The sequence below is a fragment of the Canis lupus genome, chromosome 14, assembly GCF_048164855.1.
Source record: "Canis lupus baileyi chromosome 14, mCanLup2.hap1, whole genome shotgun sequence".
In the NCBI taxonomy this organism is placed as follows: domain Eukaryota; kingdom Metazoa; phylum Chordata; class Mammalia; order Carnivora; family Canidae; genus Canis; species Canis lupus.
The window spans coordinates 52,869,014-52,895,852 of NC_132851.1; the positions used below are offsets into that span (position 1 = coordinate 52,869,014).

A 26,839-nucleotide genomic window follows, 5' to 3' on the forward strand; every position below is an offset into this window, starting at 1 on the left:
ATCTCCAAAGTGGATTTACCAGTTTGTACTCCTGTGACCTTTTTAAATGTTGCTTTTATATCATGTCTTTGTCAATATTTAATATGGCCCAATTTTTAATATTTTATTTAACAATATACAGTGGTTATAAATTATACTGCATTAGGACAGCAATTTGCATTTTGGATACATAATGATATTGAACATATTTTCAAATTATTATTGATAATTTGTGTTACCTCTTTTGTGAAAGGCTTATTCATGTATCACATCCATTTTGGTATTGCTTGATCTATAGTTTTTAATGACTTTTAAAAGTTTGTTATATCATGTGGATATTAATGTGGTGCAACTATGTTCTCTCAATTTGTAACTTTTAATTTTTATGGTGTGCTTTGATAAACACAGATGTTTAATTTTTATATAGAATTTAGAAGTGTTTTCTTTTTAGGCAGTGGGCCTGAAAACTGCTTGCAAATTAGTAATTACTAAGGAACTGTTAAAAAATACTCTGTAGGCCCCAACCCAGATAAATAACTTTAAAGTTATATCTGTTTTATTAGTCTTTCCAATACAAAATGTTTTGCTTTATTGATCCTTTATATTAGAAGATATACTTTATTTAATTGGCTTCTCTTACCAAGTTATCTTCCTACTACTACTTTCTTCATATTTTCTTTTCCAGCCCTGAGCTGGTTGTTTAATTCATTAAATTTTACCTTCTTTTGTAAGCTACTATAATTATTTGAAGTTACCACTGGACTCTACATATGTAAGGTACGTTTATCCCACAATTATTGATACATTAAATTTTAATTATTGTTCAAATAGAGGTATTCTTAAAGTTTAATTATATCTCCCTTTATCCATTAGTAATGAAATTTGCTTTTCATTATTAAGTATGTGAATCATTTGAGACATATTACTAATCTGAATTGCCTGCATGGTTTTAGGTATTTTCGTTTGTTTTTTTTATATTCTGACTTATCTGAAATTTAACCATTAAATCTCCCCCCCTCCTTTTTTTTTTTTTTTTAATTTGATGAAGTCCAAAGCATCAACTTCATTATTAGTAGCATTAATTTTGGGTATAAATTGGTGTGAAAGCCAAATAAGTCAGCTAGCAGAACCCCAGACTATAACAAATTATGGACATATTCTGTTAACTCTGTGAAAAACGAGCACACAATGTATGCTGTCACTGGACAGGCTGGTTCCTCAGAGAAAGAAAAATGATGGAGTTGAGCCAAGCATGTTATCTTTCTGTATTTCTCAAACAGGCCTGCCATTCCACCTTCCCATTAAGCTCTTTTGACAGAAAGGAATTAGCAGCCGTTGAGAAGAAATGTTACCTGATAATTTTGCCTATATTTTGTTCTTAACTTATTGGATAAAACCTTTATGACCAAGGATGTGACTTTACCTTTTCAGGGTTAAGGCCAACAGTCTATGGAACCAGCCCAGCTTGCACATTCATACACTTCAACATTCCTCACTCCTCTCTTAGGCGTTATTCTGAAGCTAGTAATAGGAATTTAGATACTGCCCTATAAAATTCAATGTGAGTCAGAACAGTATATTCATTAACTCAAATACAAACCATGCTTACTTTCCACAATCTAAATGTAAGCCCATTTCTATTTTTCATGCCAAATTATGTACAGCTACATTGTCCATAATAGCATATGAGATATTCTCCAATATGACTGTAAGACATACAAAGACTTGAAGGAACTCCAATGATAAAAGAGAAAGATTTTGAAAAAATCTTTTTGAAAAAAAGAGAAAGATTTTGAAAATGTGCTCCTGGCAGCCCCAGTGGTTTAGCGGTTTAGCGCCGCCTTCAGCCCAGCGTGTAATCTGGAGACCTGGGATCAAGTCCCATGTCAGTCTCCCTGCATGGAGCCTGCTTCTCCCTCTGCCTGTGTCTCTGCCTTTCTCTCTCTCTGTGTCTCTCATGAATAAATAAATAAATTCTTAAAAAAAAAAAGAAAATGTGCTCCTAGGATCAACATTTTAAGAAGAAATTAAAACCAAATATAAATCCCCCTGAGTTTAACTGCAAGACACCAATGTCCAAAGAATTAACATCCTAAATACATATTTTTTTGCCATTATGAGTTCAAAACCTAAAATCCTTAAATTTAAAAATATTTCTTTAAATTATTCCTATTCTCAATGTCAATCAGATATATTCTCAAGTCAGAGTGTGATTTTTAGCAACTGCAGAAGAGGTTGTTTCTTCACTGAAATGGTTGCTGTTTTTTCCACGTTTTGGGTGTAGAATGACAGGTTTCTGAAATACATTAAGTTTCCCAAAGGTTATTGAACTGTCCTCTTTATATCTTTACTTCCCTCCCACTTACTTTCCCTTCTCTATTTTTTTCCATTCTCTTTCTTTGTCCTTTCTTTTCCCATCTCTCTATCCTTTCTATCATTATTTTTTTCTTTTTTTTTAAGAGAAAGAGAGAGAGAGAGAGAAACTGCAGGAGTGGGGGAGGGGTGGAGAGAGAGAGGGAAAGAGAGAGAATCTCAAGCAAGCTCCATGCCCTGAGCAGAGCCCCACGTGGGACTTGATCTCAAACCCTGAGATCATATTTGAGCCAAAATCAAGACTCCAAATGCTTAGCTAACTGAGCCACCCTGGAGCCCCTCTCTAACCTCCCTTTTCCTTCTGTCCAGTTCCATTCCTTCCTTTCTCATATTCTCCTTCTTTTCCTTACTTTCCTAGTAAGGTCTCTGAGAACATGAACAGTATGCAGGCTTTGGGGCACCAGGTTGAAGCATAGGTCAGTAGTTCTGGAGGTCAAGAGGTAAAAAAACTAGTGTTGTTGGAATTCAAATTGAAATATAAATTTCAAATAAAATGACTCATTATTTGAAAGACTTTAAATAGATCACTAGTAAAATTTTGACCCTTATTTCATCCATCCTCCTCACTGCTTCCAGGGTTGACTATTTTAAAATGTATAATTAAAATGTTACTCTACCTCAAATACAGTATTACATGCTCTAAGGCCAGCCCTGTGCCATTGTTAAGCTACCCTTATCCCACCAAATGGAAGATGGAAGATATCAGAATCCTTTGTGATAATTTTACATTGTACATGCCTCTATTACCTTTGCTTAATATTATATGACAATACTTGCTTACATAGTTTCTTCTATACAATTTTTTAAGTTAGTATTTTTAGTTTTCCTCATAATACTAGCACTGCCTAATATATGAAAGTGTATGTATCTTAGTTCTACAGAAACTCAATAATCTAAAATCTTGTTTTGGATTCTCTAACTGTAAAAAGGAGTTAACCTACACTTTAAATGGTCTTAGAATGGACACAACATGAGTCAGTGATTCATTTTAGAATACATAACATTCAACTTATCTGTGGAGTGCTTAGTCAATTTGGAGCATCCCCGTGTCATTGCTTCTTTGGGAAGGAATGGAATCTTTGCTTTCAGAAATGCCATTGACAGGATAAAGTTAAATTTTAAAACACCAAAATGTCTCATTTTGACATTATATTTATTACAGGATAATTTTTCTTCTACTCCAGGGATAGCATTAGCCACTAAGTAGGAATTTCTTTCCTACTCTAATACTTCAAAAAACTAAAAGAATGGTGGGAATTAGGTTATAATAGCTTCTATTATTGATCATAGAGCTAGAGCCAATAGATGATAGAAAAATGAATAGGCAGATGGATAGATATATTTAGATATGCACTGTATATTATATATGTTAGATATTTATATATAAAACCTCTTCTCATGTTCTTAAGAACTTTTTGAAAGAGGCAATATTATCACTGCTTTATAAATGAGGAAGCAGAGGTATCAGAGGTCATTTGACCTAGCAAGTTGTAGATCTTGGATGCAAGCCCAATATTGCCTCCAAAACAAAATGACCCAAATGTAAATAATGCTATAGCACAACTCTTTGTGGGGAAAAAAGAAAGAGAGGGAGAGAGAGAGCAAGAGAGAGAGACTGCTTAAAAAAAAAAAAAAAGACATAAACACCAAAATCTTGAAAACCTTGTCGTTATAGGATAAAATGCTTTCAGGGGGAAATTGACTTAAATCCTATTTTAGGCCTTTTAATTAGATGCAGATATTTTAGAAATGCTATTAATATTATTAATGGTACATTGAACAAACAAATGATACAATGTCTAGCAAAATATTCCTTATTGGATTCATAAATTTCAACCTCATTTAAATCATTAGTTTTATTTCAAAAAAAACTTTAGGTTAACTTATTAGCAAATACACTGTAAGTTTTTTGTAGTGGTGGTTAGAAATTGGTAGTAGAGATGGCAGTGGATTGAAATAAATATTTAACAAAATTTTATTTTTTAAAAGATTTTATTTATTTGAGAAAGAGAGAAGGCATGAGCAGGGGCAAGGGGCAGAGAGAGAGGGAGAAGCAGACTCCTTGGTGAGCAGGGAGCCTGATGTGAGACTCAATCAGAACTCTAGGATCATGACCTGAGCTGAAGGCAGATGCTTAAATGAATGAGCCACCACCCAGGTGCCCCTATTTAACAAACTTTTAAACAATTACTTTTATTCTCTTTAACCCAAAGACAGAATGTTTATTTTGTCATGAATGCTACCTAAGTATTTGTTTTTACCATAAGCCATGGTCATATAAAAATATTCATCATAAGAGAAGGCATTTTAGGACACTAGCACATTGGATTATTTTGCATATGAGCACAGGAATTTAAAATAATAAGCTGGAAAAATTGGAGGCTCTGAGTTATTCAGAAAAGTCCATCCTCAAAATATCCTTTTTGTAGATTCTCTAATGAACAAATATTAAAAACATTTCAGACAGATGGTGAACCAGTGTTAAGACTTCTGTAAAAATATGATTATCATAAAATATTCTGAGAAAAGTTTGTAATGTAAAAATAAAATTTCCTCCATAAATAAGCAGCTTTGAGAATCAGAAACTAATTTTGACCTCAACTTCCTGTCAGAGGAGTCAATAAATAACCTAATAACAAACAAAAATAAAATATATCAAAATGTCTGTAATAAGTTTTAATATAATTAAACACCATTTACAGATGCATAATTGAATTCCAGCTTTTTGAAATTTCAAAATTAATGAAAAATGTTTCTGTATATAATAAAAAGGTAAAAAAAAATGTTATTAGTGGCCCCATAGGGTCCAATTACTTAGGGTAAATCTGAAGTTTTAGAATCTGAAAATGATAGGTGAAGCATTATGCAATCATTATAGTCAAAATTTTGACTTTCAAAAATAGCATTTCCATATGGTACAAACTAATAGAATCTGAAGCATCAAAAAGAATATTAGGTAGTTCCAAATAGGTGTTTCTATCACATCTGCAGTTACTTCTACTAAAGTCTTGAACTCCTCAAAATCATCCATGCGGGTTGAAATCAACTTCTTCCAAACCCCCATTGTTGGTAAATAACATAAATCCCATAAATCACAAATGTTCTTAATAGCATTCAGAATGGTGAATCCTTCCTAGGAGGTTTTCAGTGGACTTTGCCTAGATCCATCAGAGGAATTATTATATATGGAAGCAATAGCCTTAAGTAATATATCTCTTGGGGTACCTGGGTGGCTCAGTGGTTGAGCATCTGCCTTTGGCTCAGGTCGTGATCCTGGGGTCCTGGGATTGAGTCCTGCATCACGCTCTCACTGGGAGCCTGCTTCTCCCTCTACCTGTGTCTCTCATAAATAAATAAAATCTTTAAAAAACAAAGATAGAAATGTATCTCTTAAATAATAAGACCTGAAAGTTGAAATGACTCTTCAATGGGCTGCAGAATGGACATCGTGTTAGCAGGCATGCAAACTACATTGATCTCATTGCCCATCTCCATCAGAACTCTTGAGTGATAAGGTGCATTATCAATGAGCAGTAATATTTTAAATGGAATATTTTTTTACTGAATCTGACAGTATGTCTCGATAGTGGGCTTTAAATATTCAGTAAACCATGTTGTAAACAGATGTGCTTTCATTCAGGCTTTCTTCCATTTCTAGAGCACATCTAGAGATATAGATTTCTACCTCTAGAGATATAGTTCCAATCTAGAGTAAATTTAGCATAATTCTTAAGACCCTAGGACTTTCTGAATGATAAATAAGAATTGCTTTCAAATTAAAGTCTCCAGATGCATTAGCCTCTAATAAGAGAGTCAGCCTTCGAAGCTTTAAAGCCAGGTACTGACTTCTTTCTAGATATGAATGTCCTAGATGACATCTTCTTCCAGTAGATTGTCTATTTGAAAATCTGTTCTTTAATGTAGCCAGCTTCATTAGTTATTATAGCCAGATCTTCTGGGTGACTTGCTGCAGCTTCTACGTCAGCATTTGCTGTTTCACCTTGTACTTTTATGTTATAGAGCTAGCTAGCTTCATTCCTTAAACCCCATGAACCAACCTCTGCTAGTTTCAACCTTTCCTTGTATAATAGCATCTTCACCTCTGAGAGCCTTCATAGAATTGAAGAGAGTAAGGGCCTTGCCCTGGATTAGGGTTTGTTTGGCTTAAAGGAATGTTGGGTCTGGTTTGATCTTCTCACTGGAGAACTCAGACTTTCTCTGTGTCAGCAGTAAGGCTGTTTTGCTTTCTTATCAGTTGTGCATTTCCTGGAGTAGCGCTTTTTAATTTCCTTCAAGAACTTTTTCTTTGCATGCATAACTTGGCTATTCGTTTGGCATAAGAGGCCTAGCTTTCAGCTTTGGCTTTCAGCATGTCTTCCTCACTAAGCTTAATCACTTTGAGCTTTGAGTTGAAGTGAAAAATGTGCAACTCTTCCTTTTACTTAGAGACCATGGTAGGGTTATTAATTGGCCTAATTCCAATATTTTTATGTCTCACGGAATACGGAGGCCAAAGAGGCAGAGAGAGATGGGGAACGGAATGGATGGTCAGTCAGTGGAACAATCAGAAGACACACAATACACACACAACCTTTGTAGATTAAGTTTGCTGTCTTATGGGTATGGGTCACGGTGCCTCAAAGGAATTTTAATAGTAATATCAAAGATCACTAATCATAGATCACCGTAACAAATATAATAATAATGAAAAAGTTTGAAATATTGTGAGAATCACCAATGACACAAAGACATGAAATGAGCAAATGCTGTTGGAAAATGGCACTGATAGTCTTGTTTTTTTGTTTTTTTGTTTTTTTTTTTAATATTGTATTTATTTATTTGAGAGAGAGAAAAAGCACAAGCAGGAGGAGAGGCAGAGGGAGAAGCAGGCATCCCACCAAGCAGGGAGCCTGATTCAGGGCTCCATCCCAGGACCTGGGATCTTGACATGGGCTGAAGGCCTGATGCTTAACTGGTTGAGCCACCTAGGTGCCCTGATAGACTTGTGTTATGCAAGGTCACCAACAAACCTTTAATTTGTAAAATCTGCGTTATCTGTGAAGTACAATAAAGTGAAACAATAAAATGATGTATGCCTATAGTTATATCATCTGCTCTTTGGTAAACATCTGAGGAGGAGGGAAGGAGAAATGGGTGAGGAACATAAATTTTTAGAGTCTCTTTATAATCAAGCTCTCCAGCAATCTTGTTATAGCTTTATACTATGTTTCTGCCTTCTGTAATAACTGTTGCTCTCAGATCTTTATTGCTCAAGTTCTATGAAGTTTCATCAGCTCATTTCAATAAATATTTTTTCTAGGCGGAAGTTTTATCTTAGCATCCTGTATCATATTACAATTATCACTCATTTACCTACTATTTCCCAAAAACTACATTGAAAATTAGAGTCACTACTTATATAATCATTTGTTATTTTGATTTTTTTAATTATTTTATTTTTTAATATAATCATTTATTGAGGTATATAAGTTAAATACATTAAAATACACACATGGTAGTATGTTATTCAAATAATAGCTACAACAACAGGTAAAATTTAGATTAAAATTACTAAAAAGGAAAGACTACTATCTACCTCTAAGATCAATTTTCTAAAATTGGATATTTTTATGGTTTATAGCATACCCGCTAATTGAGTGTTGGTTCATAGTTAGTTAAGAAACTTATTCTGCAATTTCTTCTTTTTTGAAAATAGGTTTTTTTGTTGTTGTTTAGAAGCAGTGAATATTTCCCAGATAAAATTCTTTTCCCCAATAGATAAGAAGAAAGTATCTCACTCTGCTTAAATTGCCATAGGGCCACTTATTTATGTATTGACTTTTACATTTTTGTTACAGTACTTTGTTTTTATAATTGTTAGTATATTATGAATAAGTAATGAAATTCATCTCATAAAACTTACATATAAAGTTATTACTCCTAAGTAGGCTAAATTTGCATTTTTTTAATTATTCAGGTTGCTTACAAATGTAAATGACATTTTAAGTATTAATGATATTGATGTGACTACAGTGCAATATTTTTTCCAAAGAAAAAAATCCCACTTATTTACAGGATAAGAAATGAGGGCTCTTAGAGCATTTATGGATGTTTAGAATAGAAAGATCTCAAATGTGCATGTGAAAGACTCATCAAGTATATCTTACAAGAGATGGATGCATAAACACTTTATAGTGGATCATTTACTTGAATAATTATTGCATTTCTTTAATTCAATAAAATAAAACTCTTTTCCCTCTTGATAACTTTTCCTTAGGAAGACGATTTGGCCACTGAAAGAATATTTGCATAGCAAAGAAATAGCTCCATTAAAGTAAATTAAAATACTCTCGATTGTGATGTCCTCATATCAGATTTAGAATTTAACATTTCAGTCCAGCTGTATTGTGTTAATAAAAACTACTTAAGGCAAGATTACCTGAGTGAATACCATTTAAGAGATGATTACAGTGGTCCAGTAAAGAGATGATGATAAATTGAACTATGATTATGGCAGTAGAAATGGTGAGATATGTCTAGATTAAAGAGATGATCAGAGAGTAAATCTACATGCCTTGTCATATAAGGAAGAGTAAAATGGGCATATGTAAGATCAAGATTCCTACTTCTGTAAAAATTGCCATTGGAAGCTTAACAGGGTTTGCACTGAATCTTTCTATAGATGGCTTTGGTAGTATTTTCATATTTACATACTAAATCTTCCACTCCATGAACACAGGATATATTTTCCATTTATGTGTCCTCTTCCATTTCTTTCATTAATGTCTTACAGTCTTTAGAGTAGCCAAAAAACTGAAGAAGAGACACTTCAAGAATTCAAAACCTTCTGTGGTAGAAATAAAAATAGATGTAAGGTAAAATGTAAATCTTCTAATAAAGGCAATGGTTGAAGCAATGATCACTGAATCATCTACTGATCACTGAATCAGTGGAAATAATTGCATCACTGGAGTTTGGGAATCCTATGATGAGAAGGTGACTTTTGACCCCGGGTGTTAAAGATTGAACAGCAGTTTGCCTGTATGAGAAAATGTGAGAAAGCAATTTCAAGAGAAAGAACAGCATGTGTAAGAACACAGACTAGAAAAGGACAAGACATAGGTCAAGGATAAGAGATGTGGTTTGGCTTAGGTTATAAAGAGTTGTGAAGCCAGCAGAAGTACCATAACATTATCACCAAAATAATGATGACAATATTAACTTCTAAATTGATTATGTCCTTCTTTGTTTCCTACTATAATATATGCAATTAACAAAGTAATGATTCCAATTTTCTTGCACATTTTTAAATAAAAGTTCCACGCCTCATCTAAAACGTAGTACCTGCAAAATATCAAACAGACATTATGTTTTGATTAGCCAGATTGCTGCCCATCATCAATTACCAGTGTAAAATTATTCCCTTCTTAGATTTTTTAAAGAAGGCCAAATATGGGCTTTTCAAATACTCATTTTCACTATATTATATTAAAAAGTGTCATTTATCTCCCAGTTTGAGGAGTAAATTAAGTCTTCAATCCATTGTTTCTTACTTAGCATGAAACTCAGGGGTTTAAATTGTGTCTGCCAATTATCTTCAAATCCACTGACAAGAAATAAAGATCAAATCCACAGTTTATGGATATTAAAAATACATATAAATATATGTAATAATTAGTTACCAACATATGAAGAAACAACTCATTAAAGAGCTGCTAGAAAATAACCTGCTCAGAAATAATTCACTTTAATATATTACTGATTTTTAAAATGCTTCCTCTCTCATTCTTTATTAATGGGGATATTTGCATTCAAATAGAGATCATTTGTTTTTAGGAATTCATCTGCTCCTGCTGTTTATTTTCCACCTACTATTCAATCCTTGGTTTATAGCACAAGCATCGGTTGCAGTGAAAATGATTAGGATGTCACTAAAGTTTATGCCTTCAGGTGAGAAATATGGTACATTTTGAGTGCAGTATAACGGGGAAACTAATGTTGTGTTCATTCAAATTGTTTCAAATTAAAATAAGAAGGACTGAGAAATTTAAAGAAAATGATTCATTGTTTTATTTGAACTGATGTATTTCTGTGTGGTATATAGCTTTTCGCCACATGCCACCTGTTCTCCAGAAGTATAATCACAATATGATAGACATGCTAAAATAATCGCCTGAGAAAACCCATGAATTGCAGAGCTATGAGATCAACATGGTGACAATACCTTTCTATTGCTCTATTGTACATGTAAATCCCTGTTTATGGGATTAGGAATTACTATTTACTGGATGTAGATGTAAATTAATCAAAGTAATTCTGCACAGTGTTGATATATAGAGACTTTACATATTACCTATTTGTCAAAATGTAGACTATTATACTTCTTGTGTCTGTAATCGCTGGAGATTTAAGTTCATGGAGAGAAAATGTGACTAGAGCTGTATGTTGTAATGCCTTGTGACAAAGCCAAATGTTACCGTGTGTTCCATTTCAAGTGCAAAACTACTAATCTAATTATGAAAATGTTATTGTCTGGGCAATATGTTCTTAGTGTTATTGTAAAATACAACAGAAATGCCTGCATTAATAATATCTGTCAGGCAAAATGACAGCTAGAGAATTCAGAATTCTGATCAAGTGGGGTTTTCAGAAAAAAAAAACACACACAACAGAACAAAATATGTTTCTGTTAAGTTGAAGAGAAAGGAAGTGCTGTTGAGTGGAGAGCATTTGAAATAGGGTAGGGTATATAGGAGATAGGGTAGGCCTCCAGCTTTAGATAAAAATGTTATTTTCAGGGACAGGAAAAAGAGTTCTGTTTGCAATCAGTTCTCAAAATTTTGGTAAGAAATTGTTTAACGTAAGAAAAAGAAATTCATCCAGGTGCAGGTGTCCTGGCGTTTCACTGCATCTGTATCTTTGGGGTAAATCCCCAGCAGTACAATTGCTGGGTCTGGGCACTGAGGGGGGCACTTGATGGGATGAGCACTGGGTGTTATTCTATATGTTGGCAAATTGAACACCAATAAAAAATAAATTTATTAAAAAAAAGAAAAAGAAATTCACTTCAACTCAATCAGAAAATGAACAGCAGACCCATTCATTTCGGTTGTACAAGTCACATACTTAGCATTAAATTATCTTACACTCTCTCTCTCCCTTTCGTGTTCCCTCTCTAGCTTAGTCCCCTTTGGTAATGAAATTCCTTACCCTGCCTAACTTTAGAGGAATTAATCTATAAATATCCTCCTTTAATTTGAAGTGTAGCCCAAGAACAGGCAATTTCCCTTCTATGCTTATTCTTAGAGTAGTCTTTTTCCAACTGTAACTTATGACCTCATTGCTGGGTTGTAAAATCAAAATCATAGGTCTTGACTAGCAGTTTAGGTAATTATATTGTTGAAATAAAATACAAAATAACATATCAGGATACATCACAAACAAGAAAGATAATTATTACACCATGAATGTTGTGTTTTAGTTAGTGCTTGCGAGTGTGTATGCCTCTGTTAGAGGGATTCTAATATGGTACATATTGTTTTTATTATAGGTCATGGTCAAAATCATGACCCTCTGATTTTCTGAGCCAAATGTTATGGGGATTTGTCTTTTCCCACTCCTGGGGCATCTGGTGTGTCTGTTTCTTTCCCCTTTCTGCACCGGCAGCATCCTTCCCTCCTGCAGACAGGTCCATAGATCTCTTTAGCTCCTGACTGCATCTCTGCCCTTCCTACCATTTTCATGTGGCCTTTGGACATTTAGCCATGGAGAGTCTGTTTTCTGGGTCATTGACACTGATGCGGGTGTTATCTAGTTCTATCTGTGGGACAAAGTGAGCTTAGTGTCTTCCAATTCTGCTGTCTTCCCATTTATATAATTTTTTCCATTTATATAAAATTTAACATATATATTACAATTCTCTATATTGTGTACAAATATACATATTTAAATATAAATGCAGAATTTGGAATTTTAAATACTGCATTCATATTAGCAGTCTCCTTGAGGGGAAAATGTGTAGCGATAGGACTAGAAAGGATGTAGAGATGACTTCCACTGATTCTGTTATCCATTATTTCTTTAAAAATAAGGGGAACTAAAAATATAAAATAGTAAGCTTTGACAGACCTGGGTGCTGTTGCACATTGGTTATGTTATGTTTTGTGCTTTTTGCTTGAAATATTTCATTAAAAAAATGCTAGAGAATAGGAATGCGGCAAAGACACGGGGAAGACTAATAGTTATTGGCAAAGTGCCATGACTTAAGCTTAAGTCACTTAAGCTATGCCCTTCAACACACAATCTTAAATCCCATTGACTTCAAGAGAGGGCAGAGACTCACACCTCAAGGAAAGTCTTATTTCTAGGGAGTAAGATACTCATGACAAATAATAGAAAATTATTCTCTTAGAGAATAGCATAGAAGTCAGGGTGACAGCTGAATAACCGACTATTTGTTTTCTAACAGTTTTGGAGATTACACTAGGCATCTATATTTTTAGAGACAGAAAATTTAGTGATACTGTGTGTTACTGCCTAGGGAATAATCAGCAGTAGAAGTGATGTATGGAGCACATTTAAGGAGGTGGGCTGTGACTGCAATTAGGTGAAAATAGTTTCATTTCAGGCCAAGTGTGAAGATACCAGATAATCATAAACTCTTTTACACATTTCAAGTTTTACACTTGGCAATTTGAGTGAGCATAGTATTAGGGAAAAAAGAATAAATTACTGCAGTTACTTACTCATTTGATTCCCACCCCCCTTCTTTTCTCTATCAAACTCCAGAAGTGATTTTGCACATATGGCAAAGACAAAAAAAAAAAGAATATTATTTGGATAAACATAAAATGCTAGGGACGAAAGATCAGAAAAAAGTACCAGGAGATTGAATCTACTATTCAGTGGATGTATAAACTAAAACCATATGTGTGTATACACTCACACACATGCACACATATACGACTTTTTACAAAAGCAGTTTAACATAATCTCATCAAAGTGGTCCTCTCCAGTTTTAGTAAAGTGAAAGACAGGGCAAACAGATGCCTCTAAGAACTTCTGCTCTCTAGGATTTTTTTTGTATAACTTCAAGCATCTTTATTAAACATCTATATTTGCCCTATATCTGTATCCCTGATTGGTCAATGACAAGAAAAAAATTTATCACATAATTTAGGAATATGTTGGAACATGGATATGGATTCTCTAATTAATAAATGTTCCATAGTACCAGATGGGTCCTCTCCCTTTTGTAGTATATCTACAGAGAGCCTTGGAAATGAGATAGCCCTGTTTAAGTCTTATAGGAAAAAAATCTATTTTGGTTGAGGTTAAAATCTGAATGGTATATTAAATTCCATGAGGTATTTTCTTGGTGGGAGACACTGATCCTGACATCTGAAATCACTCTTTTTAAAACTGTTTACCATATGAATCCTGTGATCAGCAAAGTTTGAGAACTAGAGCCCCACCTTCATTCTAAAATTAAAAAAACAAAAAAAGATCTTTTTTGTCTAGTAGACAAAATTTTTAATTCTTAAAGACTTTATGAAAAAGTGGTTACAGAGTACTTCTAATTCATTTTTAAGTATAAAATGACCTGTAAAAGAAAAATTGAAGAACTGAAGACCATTGGAAACATTAGATACCTTACAAGATAATTTTAGAATATATCATCATATGTGAAACACAAATTCATAATATATGGATAGGTCATAAACTAATGTGTATATTTTTATCAAGTTTTCACCTCAAATAAATTGAGAAAACATACCAAAAACCAGTTATAGTGATCACTGATAGTACTATTTGAGATCCATTTCGATTTTGTCTTTGGGAGATTTTTAATTTCATGTGGTCAAAAGATATATTTTAGGACATGTATGTCGAAAGATTAGTAGGGGAGAAATTTCTGGCCCTACACTTTGGATGCATATTTAGTATTTGTACCCTTAAACTTTTCTCTAAAACAGAAGTAAGGCTTTTAGGAAGCATCAATGCTTGTATATTCATGGGAAAGAATGGAGAAGGTGTTTAAATCAATAAATAATTATTGTACTTGGCAATCTTGAAGTCCCTTTATGTCTTTGAGCAGTGATTGGCTTTTATCATTGACAAAGAGAAGGAAGGGAGGAAGGAAAAAGAAAGAAATAGTAATTTCTCATTTATTCCACTTTCTCCACTGCTTCCATAGGTGATCTCATCCATGCTCATAACAGGTGACTATTCCAAAATATATGTCTCGCCCAGTTATCTTAATGGCAAAACCTCATATTCAGCTGTCTACTTGATATCTCCACTTAGATGTCTCATAAAAGTCAAAATGTATACCCAAAACTTAACTCTCAATTCTTAAAGTAAACCACACACATACATATACCTACATGGTACAACATACACGTAGATAAAGACAAACCTGTTTACCCCTGAGCCTGTACCATCTCAGTAAATGACATCACTACCACTTCAGTGCTTAGGCTGGCAGCATAAGAGTCATTTTACCTCATTCTGCAACCCATAAGTGGCTTATGTAGCTTCTAACTGAAAACAATGTGAACTCCACAACTGCCTATCTGTATTGTCATGTGCTAAGAAGCAGGTCATTATGTCCTCCATAATATAAGCAATGACTTCCTAACTGATTCCCCCACTTAAATTTTTCCCCCTACTTTAGTTTTCATTGGCCACAGCTGTTAGAATTGTTTCATTAGAATATAAATCTGATTGAGTTACTCCTGGCCTAAAATCCTTAAATGTCTGCTGATTGCACTAGAATCTAGTCTTTAACACTCTTAACTTGATATTGGGCAAACTTCTTCCCATTTCTCTGGGTTCCAGACTCACTGGTATTTTTTTAAGGTTTTAGAAATGTAAAGCACTTTAGATCCTCAGAGCTTTTGCATATTTTTGCATGCTTTGCCCCTACCCCTGACCTTTTATGTCTCCATTTCATGCTTTTGGTCTCCACTACAGTGAACCTTTCTTGGATAGTCTTCCTAATCAGTCTATCCACAGTAAGTCATTACATTTTTCTCAAAATGTTTCCAGAATTTGAGAATTATTTTCTGTAATCCATGTATTACAATTTATAATTAATTTATGTGTCTGTTCATATGGTTTGTTGATATTGTCATCTCTCCCAGTAAAATTAATCTATATAAAGACCGAGGATATATTTCTTTTATTTATCCCAGTTTCTATCTTGTAACATAGATCCTGGCAACAGAGGAGAGAGATGATAGCTATTTGTTGACTGGATCAATAAATGTCTTCTTTGATGCATGATTTAATAACTTGCCAGTTTGTTAAAAGTTTTAACAGAAAAATATAAAACTTTATTTTGGGCTCTGGAGAGCCTTGTATGCTACATATTATTTATAATTACCTGTAGTGTATTAGCATAGCAAATATGATATACAAAAAGGGAATTTGAAATGAGTTACTTTAAAGTCAGTAGATTTACCAGTGGATTCTACATTTGAAAGTAGAATACATACATGTGTGAGTATCTGGGAATTCAGAAGACTAGAACTTATCTTGTCCTACACATTAATAATTTAATGTTTTGCATTCTTATACAGGGCAAACTCTCTACCCACAGAATATTTAGGAAATGCAAACTGGCTATGCTAAGACACAGAAGGGTTTTTCCATATTTAGGCAGCATCTGATTAGAGCTGATTATAACTTGCCTGTCCTTCCTTTTCACTTCCCTCCTACCTCTTACTTCTCTCCTTCACTCTCATCAGTTACAAATATGGATCAGCCCAAGGATGTTGGGTCACATGGCTGACAAACAGCAGTAATCAACAGAAGCTTCATTATTGTTTTAGAGTCAGCTGCCTGCTGAGATTTAACCGATTAATCTTTCCCCAATAATCAAGATATTAGTGAATTTTTCTTTATTCGTGATTTGGGCTTATATTTGTCCTTTGTCCACACCTTCTCATTACTTCCACTGATTGCAGGTAAAATATTCTACTAAATTTCACTTACAGGCATTCCCCATCCCTGCCTATTTTGCTCATAAACTTTTATAATGATGACAAAATTTCACAATGATATAGATATGTAGTGGCTTTTGTATCTATCCAGGTGAATAACACTTAAATTTACTCAACCCTGTTTCCCTTCCTTCTTTACCTAAACCTGGATGTAGGCAACTCAGAACATTTAGAAATTCATCAAGGAGAAATCATAACTCAACATATACTAGGTAAACTTGCAGGAGTAAAATTTCTTATATCCATAACAGTGTTGTACAGGTTTTATCCCTAGATTCTTTGTCCTAAGAATTAGTTATGCTGAGAACTAAAATTAGCAATTAAACTGATAAGAACAGATACCACACTTAATCTTAAGCTGGAGGCATCACAATTCCAGACTTCAAGTTATATTACAAAGCTTTAACAATCAAGATGGCATGGCGCTAGCACAAAAACAGACAACATAGATCAATGGAACTGAATAGAAAACCCAGAATGGACACACAACATTCAATTAAACTTTGACAAAGCAAGAAGAATATTCAATGGAAAAAAGACAGTCTCTTCAACAAATGGGATTGGGAAAACTGGAATACATGCAAAACAATGAAACTGGGCCACTTTCTTACACCATACACAAAAATAAATTCAAAATGGATGAGAGTCTTTCCTCCTTTATCGAATATTAGTTGCCCATAAAGTTCAGGGTCCACTTCTAGACTATCCATTGGAAGAAAGACAGTCTCTTCAATAAATGGTGCTGGGAAAATTGGACATCCACATGCAGAAGAATGAAACTAGACCAGTCTCTTTCACCATACACAAAGATAAACTCAAAATGGATGAAAGATCTAAATGTGAGACAAGATTCCATCAAAATCCTAGAGAAGAACACAGGCAACACCCTTTTTGAACTCGGCCATAGTAACTTCTTGCAAGATACATCCACGAAGGCAAAAGAAACAAAAGCAAAAATGAACTATTGGGACTTCATCAAGATAAGAAGCTTTTGCACAGCAAAGGATACAGTCAACAAAACTCAAAGACAACCTACAGAATGGGAGAAGATATTTGCAAATGACGTATCAGATAAAGGGCTAGTTTCCAAGATCTATAAAGAACTTATTAAACTCAACACCAAAGAAACAAACAATCCAATCATGAAATGGGCAAAAGACATGAACAGAAATCTCACAGAGGAAGACCTAGACATGGCCAACATGCACATGAGAAAATGCTCTGCATCACTTGCCATCAGGGAAATACAAATCAAAACCACCATGAGATACCACCTCACACCAGTGAGAATGGGGAAAATTAACAAGGCAGGAAACAACAAATGTTGGAGAGGATGTGGAGAAAAGGGAACCCTCATACACTGTTGGTGGGAATGTGAACTGATGCAGCCACTCTGGAAAACTGTGTGGAGGTTCCTCAAACAGTTAAAAATATACCTGCCCTACGACCCAGCAATTGCACTGCTGGGGATTTACCCCAAAGATACAGATGCAGTGAAACGCCGGGACACCTGCACCCCGATGTTTATAGCAGCAATGGCCACGATAGCCAAACTGTGGAAGGAGCCTTGGTGTCCAACGAAAGATGAGTGGATAAAGAAGATGTGGTTTATGTATACAATGGAATATTACTCAGCTATTAGAAATGACAAATACCCACCATTTGCTTCAACGTGGATGGAACTGGAGGGTATTATGCTGAGTGAAGTAAGCCAGTCGGAGAAGGGCAAACATTATATGTTCTCATTCATTTGGGGAATATAAATAATAGTGAAAGGGAATATAAGGGAAGGGGGAAGAAATGTGTGGGAAATATCAGAAAGGGAGACAGAACGTAAAGACTGCTAACTCTGGGAAACGAACTAGGGGTGTTGGAAGGGGAGGAGGGCGGGGGGTGGGAGTGAATGGGTGACGGGCACTGGGGGTTATTCTGTATGTTAGTAAATTGAACACCAATAAAAAAAAAATGGATGAGAGACCTAAATATGAGACAGGAAACCATCAAAATCCTAGAGGAGAATACAAATAATGATATCTTTGACATCAGCCAAAGCAACTTCTTACTAGATATGTCTCTGGAAGCAAGGGAACAAAAGCAAAAATGAACTATTGGCACTGCTTCTCCTCCCTCTTCCTGTGTCTCTGCCTCTCTCTGTGTCTCTCATGAATACATAAATTAAAAAAAATCCTTAAAAAAAAGACTTACAGCTTATTCTCTGTATGCAAAATGGTATAGGAATATACCTATATACTCTTATCTAATTTCATCACAACAATAAAAAAAGATATTATTCTTTCCATCTTCCTAGTGGAAAAAATATTGAGAATTAGAGAGTTTCAATAATCTGTTTAAAATTTCATTGCAATTCCAGTGCATATCGCTCTTATACTGTTTTTATTATTATTATTATTATTATTATTATTATTATTATTATTATTATTTACCATGCTCCTAATACATATCATTTAAGGACATAACACAAAAGTACACATGGCTAAAATAACTATCTGGTTATGCAATGGGAGACTCATAGTAATATACAATAGCATTTATATGAGAGAGAAAGTCTAATTATAGTACAAACAGGTGGAGCCTAGAGGCTCTGCAACTCAATTGCCTAAGATTGAAACCCAACTTTGCCACTTAAAGCTGTACCATAAGTTAACACACATAAAACCTTTAAAGAGTATATAATATAGAATAAGTGTTCCAAAATATTCACTATTAAGAAATTTTTTGTGGTGATTGTTGCATAATACTTACTTTAAGAGAATTCCAATATCCATGAGTGGGAACACATAAGCACAAATTTTTCCACTTAGTTTTCTACATGCATTGTATGGACGTTTTATGAGTACTTAAAAAAAAAATTCAAAAAGCCTTTAAATCAAGCTTGAATTTCTAGGACTCTGAGGTTGTCACTCTTAAACCTTTTTAAAAAATTTTAACAAAAATGTTAATACAAGAATAGATGCATGAAAAGAAGAAGGAAGGAGGGTGGGAACAAGAGAGGAAGGAAAGAAGGAAGGAAGGAAGGAAGGAAGGAAGGAAGGAAGGAAGGAAGGAAGGAAGGAAGGAAAAAAAGTTATTTTCCATTTCTATTTATGTTATATTAGATAAAGTGCTGACTGTAGAGACATAAGACTTGGATTCAAGTTCAACTCTCAACATTTTAATTTACATTGGACCAAAGAGAATGCACAGTCTCTTAGCCTCAGGTTTCTTACCTGTAAAATGATAATAACAATATGTGAAAGATTTGACAAAGTTCATAGAACACTTATGAAATGAATTTCTAATTATTTCCCAAGGCTGATGATTTCTTTTTAAAAAATATCCTTTTTTTAAGATTTATTTATTTATTTTAGAAGGAGAGAGTGAGTGGGGTGAGGGGGAGAGAGAGAGAAAATCTCCAGCAGACTCCTTGCTGAGTGTGGAGCCCCATGCTGGGTTCAATCTCATGACCCCAAGATCATGACCTGAGCTAAAACCAAAAGTCGGGTGCTAAATTGACTAAGTCTCCATCAGGTGCCCCTGATGGTTTGTTTTCTAAAGCCATTAATTCTTTTTTTTTTCTCCTACAAGTTCTGATAGCCATGAGCTAAGATAATCTTATAGAAATAATTTCATATAATGACTACAATTAACAAGTGAAACCCATAAAAGCAATACAATGATTAAAATAGGTGTGCATATGTTTATTTGATCATGTGTATTTCTAAGGATTTCTTGGCTTATTTTTTTGTCATGTGCTCCTTAGTTCTTTTAAGAACTATTTGTATAATGTTGGATATATAACCAGACTATAAACATTGTCATCATGATAAGCTCAGGAAATATAGACTTCTAAGGGCACAAAAACATAATCTAGGATGAATCACACACTACTTCATCTCCTAAAATGACACATTAAAAAAAGGGTGGATATCATAGATAACCTATTTTCATTAATCCAGTAAAGTACCAAACAATAGGCTAACCTCTAAAATCATTATATAGTGAATTGAAACAAACCTCCAAGAGCACAGACAACAGAAGTTATAGATGCCTGCTATATTATCTTCTGGGTGGCTTTTCAATTCAGGAAATTCCCAAATAGAGGCCATTATATTAATCTCTGTGGGAAGAACAAGGGGCTCCATCCTGCTAATGATATCTGCTGAGAGAACAAGATGTAATTGAGAAGCATATCAGAAGCTTCTGAGTATTCAGGAACAGGAAATATATCATTTAAAAAATTAAGTAATTAAAAAAAAAAATAGGGCAGCCCGGGTGGCTCAGCGGTTTAGCGCTACCTTCAGTCCAGGGCGTGATCCTGGAGACCAGGGATCGAGTCCCACGTCAGGCTCCCTGCATGGAGCCTGCTTCTCCCTCTGCCTGTGTCTCTGCCTCTCTCTCTCTCCCTGTCTCTCTCTCTCTCTCTCTCATAAATAAATAAAAATCTTAGAAAAAAGATTTAAAAATTAAGTAATTGATCAAGTAATTAAATGGATATGCATTTGATTTTAAATACTAATTTACTCCATTAATAGCTTTCCTAGTTTTTGGTATAAATTATAGCAGACACTTAAAGACATAATGCTAGTTTTAATGTTTACTGAAATAATAGAATGGTAAGTTTTTGTTTTGTTTTTTTAATCTCCCTAATCTCACTAGAATGCTGGCACATTCAGTAGCGTCACTTGGCCTTTTGATCATGGATCCCTGATATTGGCGTTGGTGCATTTTATTTACGAATCTTTAGATTTATTAAACATCCTGACTAAACTTTGGCTCTGATTATCTCAGAGTTGGAAAGAATTGCCATGATGATTTCAATTGTTTGAAATTTATAAGAGCTAAGCATTTGGCTTGGATGACAAGCCTATTTAATCAATATACTGTACTTCCTTTGTACTTACATAGTTCAGAATTAATAGAAGCTTATAAGCATAAGTATGAAGCCCTCTATTCTACTTATTAACTATTTTATAATCTTCATTTCTTTACCTGCAAAATGGACATTCTAGTATTTCCCAGTTTTAAGAAGATTAAATGAAACAACTAATATAAAGTAAATAAATCTTAATTTTTAATTCTTGTTACCCCTTTTATTGATTGAGTTTTCTCCCTTAAATTAAGCTTTTATGCAATGAAATAAAAATAATTTAAAACTTATATAAGATACATTTTAACACATACACACACATATAAAGCATATATGCTACAATATGTTTAATTATATTTATCTGATATGTGTGTGTATAATATGTATCAGGTATTAATGGACCCTGTGAAATATAATTACATCTGAAAAAATATATATCACAGGTCTAAGCATAAAAGCGCAACATACATCTCTTGATACTATCAACATACAAATATTTCAGCACATATATGTTAAATATTTCTGACTTTCTGCGCAGTGTTTATGCTGCCAATAAACAAAACCTAAGACAGATAAGTGAGAATGTTAATTTTTTTTGCCTACTAAACATTGCATCCCAAATCTCATAAGTTCTGTTAGGAAGTAGTTTTAAAGGTGAAAAGCACAGAGATGCTCTATTATCCAAACACATGGTATTTTCTGAAACAGTGTCAGCCCTTAATGAGCGTGCATTAGATTTTCAACTAAAATGAGGTTCACTTGTGAACTATTTGTTCATTTGACCCATTGACTGTCAGGAAGAATGTAGCTAATGTTTTATATTATTATTATTAATAAACATTGCATTTGATTTGGAATGTCAGAACTTTCAGCCATGATAACATTAATTAAATATATATTACTCTATTTCCCACAAGCATAATTTGAGTAAAGACTAAGTATAAACTAATCTGGAATGTGTGGTAACTTGGTGACAGATACGGCACAGCTTGACTCAGCAATCACTGATATGTTTTGCAATTATTTTCAATCCTAGATACAACAGTTCTTGCAAATGCCAGGCTAAGGCCTGGGACATCATTCTCTGATTTGATAATCATCTCCTTGAGAAGTTCAATCTAGAAAGGACCACTGCTGAGCTGAAAGTGTCTGTGAGTGAGTGAATGAAGATCTCTATTAGACACGTGCAGTTCTCTGCATATGCAATCTTTCCTACTTGTTCTAATAACCATTTTGAAAAGTAATGTTATTAAAGAAGAAAAGTAATGTTACTGATTACAAAGAGGGGTGGGGCACGCGTAAATCTCATGTTATTAAAGCACGAAACTCCTCACGTTTTATACTTTACCAGTGTTCCGTCATCACGGGCATCCATAAATGGCAGTAATAAAAACTTTTTTCTTTGTATGTATATATATTAAAAAAATAGAATCCAAAATTTCTTAACAACTTTGATTTTTTAGTAATTTATTTTATATTATTGGGGGCAAAATATTTCAATTTTAAAGCACACGGCAAAAGTTTTCTTAACCCAGAGAATCACACTTGCTTAACAAACACTTTGATGTGCCATTTGAGTTGTTTGGTGGTAGCTTGATAGGGAATGAAATAGATTACATTATAATAAAAGAAAGGTAAATACTTTTTTTCCCACCAACTGCTAGTGATGAAAAAAAAAAAGAGGTGAGTGTAAGTGACAGAAAGAAATGAGCTCAATAAATGCTTGAGAAATGGAGATTTAAGTCAGCAGCTTTCAACCTTGCCAGAGCCAACACCCTCCTTTTATTCTATCATAAATGCTTTAATAAATTTTATTAAGATATAAATTACCTAAAATAAAATGGAAATACTCTAAGCATATAATTCAATGAGTTTTGATGAGTATGTCTATATATCTATCCAACCACCACAACACAAACTATCGAATATTTGCAGCACCTGAAAAAGTACTCTTGTATTCCATTGCAGTCAGTCCTATCTTTTCCCAGACTACCTTTGGTCTACTTTCTTTCACGATGATGAATTTTATCTTTTAAACATTTTACATAATTGCAACCACAGAATATGTGTTTTTTTTTTTTTTTTAATCTGGCTGCCTTCACTTCTACGATGTTTCTGAGGTTCATCTATGTTGTCGCACCAATACGAAAATTTAGTAGCAACTATTTTATAGTGCTCCATTTTTATAATAAAATGATCTATAGATATGTCCTTAATTTAAGGGAGAAATGAAATCAATTTATATACCTAGATATTCTATGTGTCACAGCATGTGAATATATAGATCTATCTAATACTATGAATTAACCAGATACCTGTACCGGAACGGATCCCTTCATCATTACAGAATATCTGTTTATCCCAGGCAAAAGTTTTTGCCTTAAAACTTGTTTTTTTTATATTAATTGTAGCTATTCTAGTTTTCTTTTGATTGAAGTTAACATGGTCTATATTTGTCATTATTTTACTTTTAAACTACCTGTGCCTTTACATTATACTTTATATGTTTATATTTAGTGTGATTATTGATAGTTAGATTTAAGTCTGTCGTCTTGCTTAGTTTTTTTCTCTTTGCCTCATTTGTTCTTTGTTCCCTTTTTCTCCTTTTTTTCCTGTCTTCTTTTTAAATTGAGGTTTTTGTTTGTTAGTTTTTCATGATTCCAATTAATTTCTATTTTTGTCTTACAAACTATGAACTTTTTTTATTGTCTTACAAACTATGAACTTTGTTTTTTTTTTTTTATTGGTTTGCTTTTATTGGTTGTATATATGCTACCATCATATCATTTCAAGTGATTTACTTCGTTGCATTGAACTTGTTAGATCTGAAATTATAGTTTCCATCAAATTTGGATGATCTTGGACAATTTTTTCTTCAATGAATGTTTTATTTTCTCCTTTTCTATCCTATCCCTTGGGGGAATCCAATTACCCATATGTCAGGTCCCTGAAATTGCCCCACAACTCACTGATACTCTTCATTTTAAAGTTTTTTTTTCCCCTATGTGTTTAATTTAGATAGCTTCTATTGATGTATCATCAAGTTTCCTATTTATTCTTCTGAAATTTTCTATCTGACTTTAATCCATTCAGTACATTTTTCTTCCTCTTTACTAAAGTTTTCATCTCTCAGTTTTATTTTGGGTTTTAAAAAATATTTTCAATGTTTCCACTTTACTTTTTAACATATTAAGTATGTTCTAATAACTGCTTTAATATCCTTATCTGCTAAATCTAACATGTATTAGTTCTTAATCAACTTTGATTGATTTTTATCCTAATTTAAAGTATTTTACTGCCTCTTTCTGTACCTGATAATATTTGCTTAGGTTGTAGATTTCACCTTGCTGGGAACCAAGGAGCTAGATAATTTTGTATTCTTGTAAATATTCTTGAGTTTGTTCTGGGACATAGTTAATTTACTTGGAATCATCGTGATCTTTTCATGTCCTGCTTTTAAGACTTATTTGGCAGAAGACAATCAGTGTTTAATCTTGACCTAATTATTTCCTACTACTGAAGCAAGACTTTTCTGTGCACTGTACTCAATGCCAAATGAATTATGAGATTTTCCCATCTGGCTGGTGAAAATAGGCCCACCCACCATGTGTGAATGCCAGGTATGTTTCTTCTAATCTTTTTGGATTTTTTTTTACAAGTAGTTTTCTCATATGCATGCACTAATAATTCTCTGCGGAAAATTTGAAGAGGATTCTCTGCAGATCTTTGGTGTTCTCTATGAGCTTTCCTATCTCTGGTAGTCTGTCTAGTAATTTCAGGTTACTTTATTTTCCCAGAACCCTAAACTCTATCTCTTCCTCCTCCTTCTCCTCCTCCTTCTCCTCCTCCTCCTCCTCCTCCTCCTCCTCCTCCTCCTCCTCCTTCTTCTTCTTCTTCTTCTTCTTCTTCTTCTTCTTCTTCTTCTTCTTCTTCTTCTTCTTCTTCTTCAAAATTTTACTTATTTATGTGAGAGAGAGAAGAGAGCATTGAGAGTAAGAGAGAGAGAGAAAGCAGAAACAGGGGTTGGAGGAGGGCAGAGCAAGAGGGAGAAGCAGACTCCCCGCTGAGCAGGGAGCTGGAAGCTAAAACACAGGGGATCATGAACTGAACCTAAGGCAGATACTTAACCAACTGAGCCCCCCAGATGCCCCTAAACTCTGTCTTTTAAACTCGGGAAGTCTGCCTATATCTGCATGCGTTCACCTCCTATGCTGCAAGCTAGAAATGTCTCAAAGCAGTAAACTGGGCCAGTCATAGGACTGGCCTTATTTTTTTCCTGTGTTTCTGGGATGACTCTTCTTTGTTGCCTGATGTCCAGATCTTGAAAACTCTTTCATAAATTTAGTTTCATTTTTCTGGTTGTTTCTGTTGGCAGAGAAATTGCTGTCCAAGTAAATCCCAGTTTAGCTGGAAGAACAAGTCTGGTTTGGTTTTGTTAGAAGAATACTTTTCACTGGGTAGAAAGTCCTACGTTGGTAGTTACTTTCTTTCAACTTTTTATGATATATGTTTCTATCTCCTAAAATTACATTCTTTCTTTCCTTTTTTAAAAGCACTCTCTAAAAAAATAAATAAATAAAATAAAAGCACTCTCTACACCCAATGTGGAGTTCAAACTCATAACCCTGAGATCAAGAGTGGTCTGCTCTACCAACTGAGCCAGCCAGGTGCCCTGAAATTGCATTATTTCTTAAGAAGCTAATTATCACTTTTATTTTATTTTTCTTCCTCAGATATGTCTTTTTTTTTTTCCTGTGGCTGCTTTGAAGAAGTTTTTGTTTTTACATTTTAGCAGCTTATAACCTACCTAAATATGGTTTTCCTTATACTTCTTTAGTTTGGAATAACTTGATTTTATAATCTGCTGTCATTTGTGTTTTTTGAAAACTCTGAGCCATCATCTCTTCAAATATTGTTTCTTTCTAGTTACTTGTAGTTACTCTTGTCTTTCTTTTTTCTTTCTAAAAACTTATACTATCAGTATGTTATGCTAGAAATTGTATTGCCTACATCTTTCTCATTTTTTTCTGGTTTTCTAACTTTTGTCTTTTTGTGTTTTCTTTTGCATACTATTTCTTACCTATACTTCAGTCGCAGATAATCTTTTCTGTTATGTCTAATCTATGTTTGAATCGTCTATTAAATGAATAAATACACCTGTAAATTTTTTAAATATAGAATTTTCCTTAAAACTTTAAAATAGTTTGCATTTGACTGTGGGAATTCTCTACCCTGTTTCTCATTTTGTTCCTAATGTATTATTTTTTAGAATCCATTTCTGTACTCAATCTACTCTTTATTCTTGCTCTTGACATCAATTAGGATATATCATCTTTTTGTATGCCTGTTTATTTTGTATTATATACTGACAATGCTGACAATGATATCATAGAGATAAATTGAGGCCTGGAATAGTGTTATCTTCTTCTAGAATGCATTTTTTGTGATTATAGAGTAGATAGGATTACTTGCAACACAAAATCACCTTTATCCAATCAGGGCTTAAAGTATTTTGAAGCTGGGCATCAGTCCTTATAACATATTACTTGTGAACTGATACAAACCTATCTTTTTAATTCCCATATCCTTGATTGTATGCCTGTACATAATTTTT

At 33.8% G+C, this 26,839-nt stretch overlaps 1 long non-coding RNA gene across 4 annotated transcripts in view; it reads left to right on the forward strand.

The window, feature by feature from the left end:
* LOC140603490 (uncharacterized) overlaps window positions 1-22,997 on the forward strand; it is a 75,845-nt gene extending 52,848 nt beyond the window's left edge. For all 4 annotated transcript variants that reach the window (XR_012006481.1, XR_012006482.1, XR_012006480.1 and 1 more), the window contains one exon: window positions 22,262-22,997. This is a non-coding gene — a long non-coding RNA (uncharacterized lncRNA). The remainder of the gene's footprint in view (window positions 1-22,261) is intronic.
* Window positions 22,998-26,839: the final 3,842 nt, after the last annotated feature.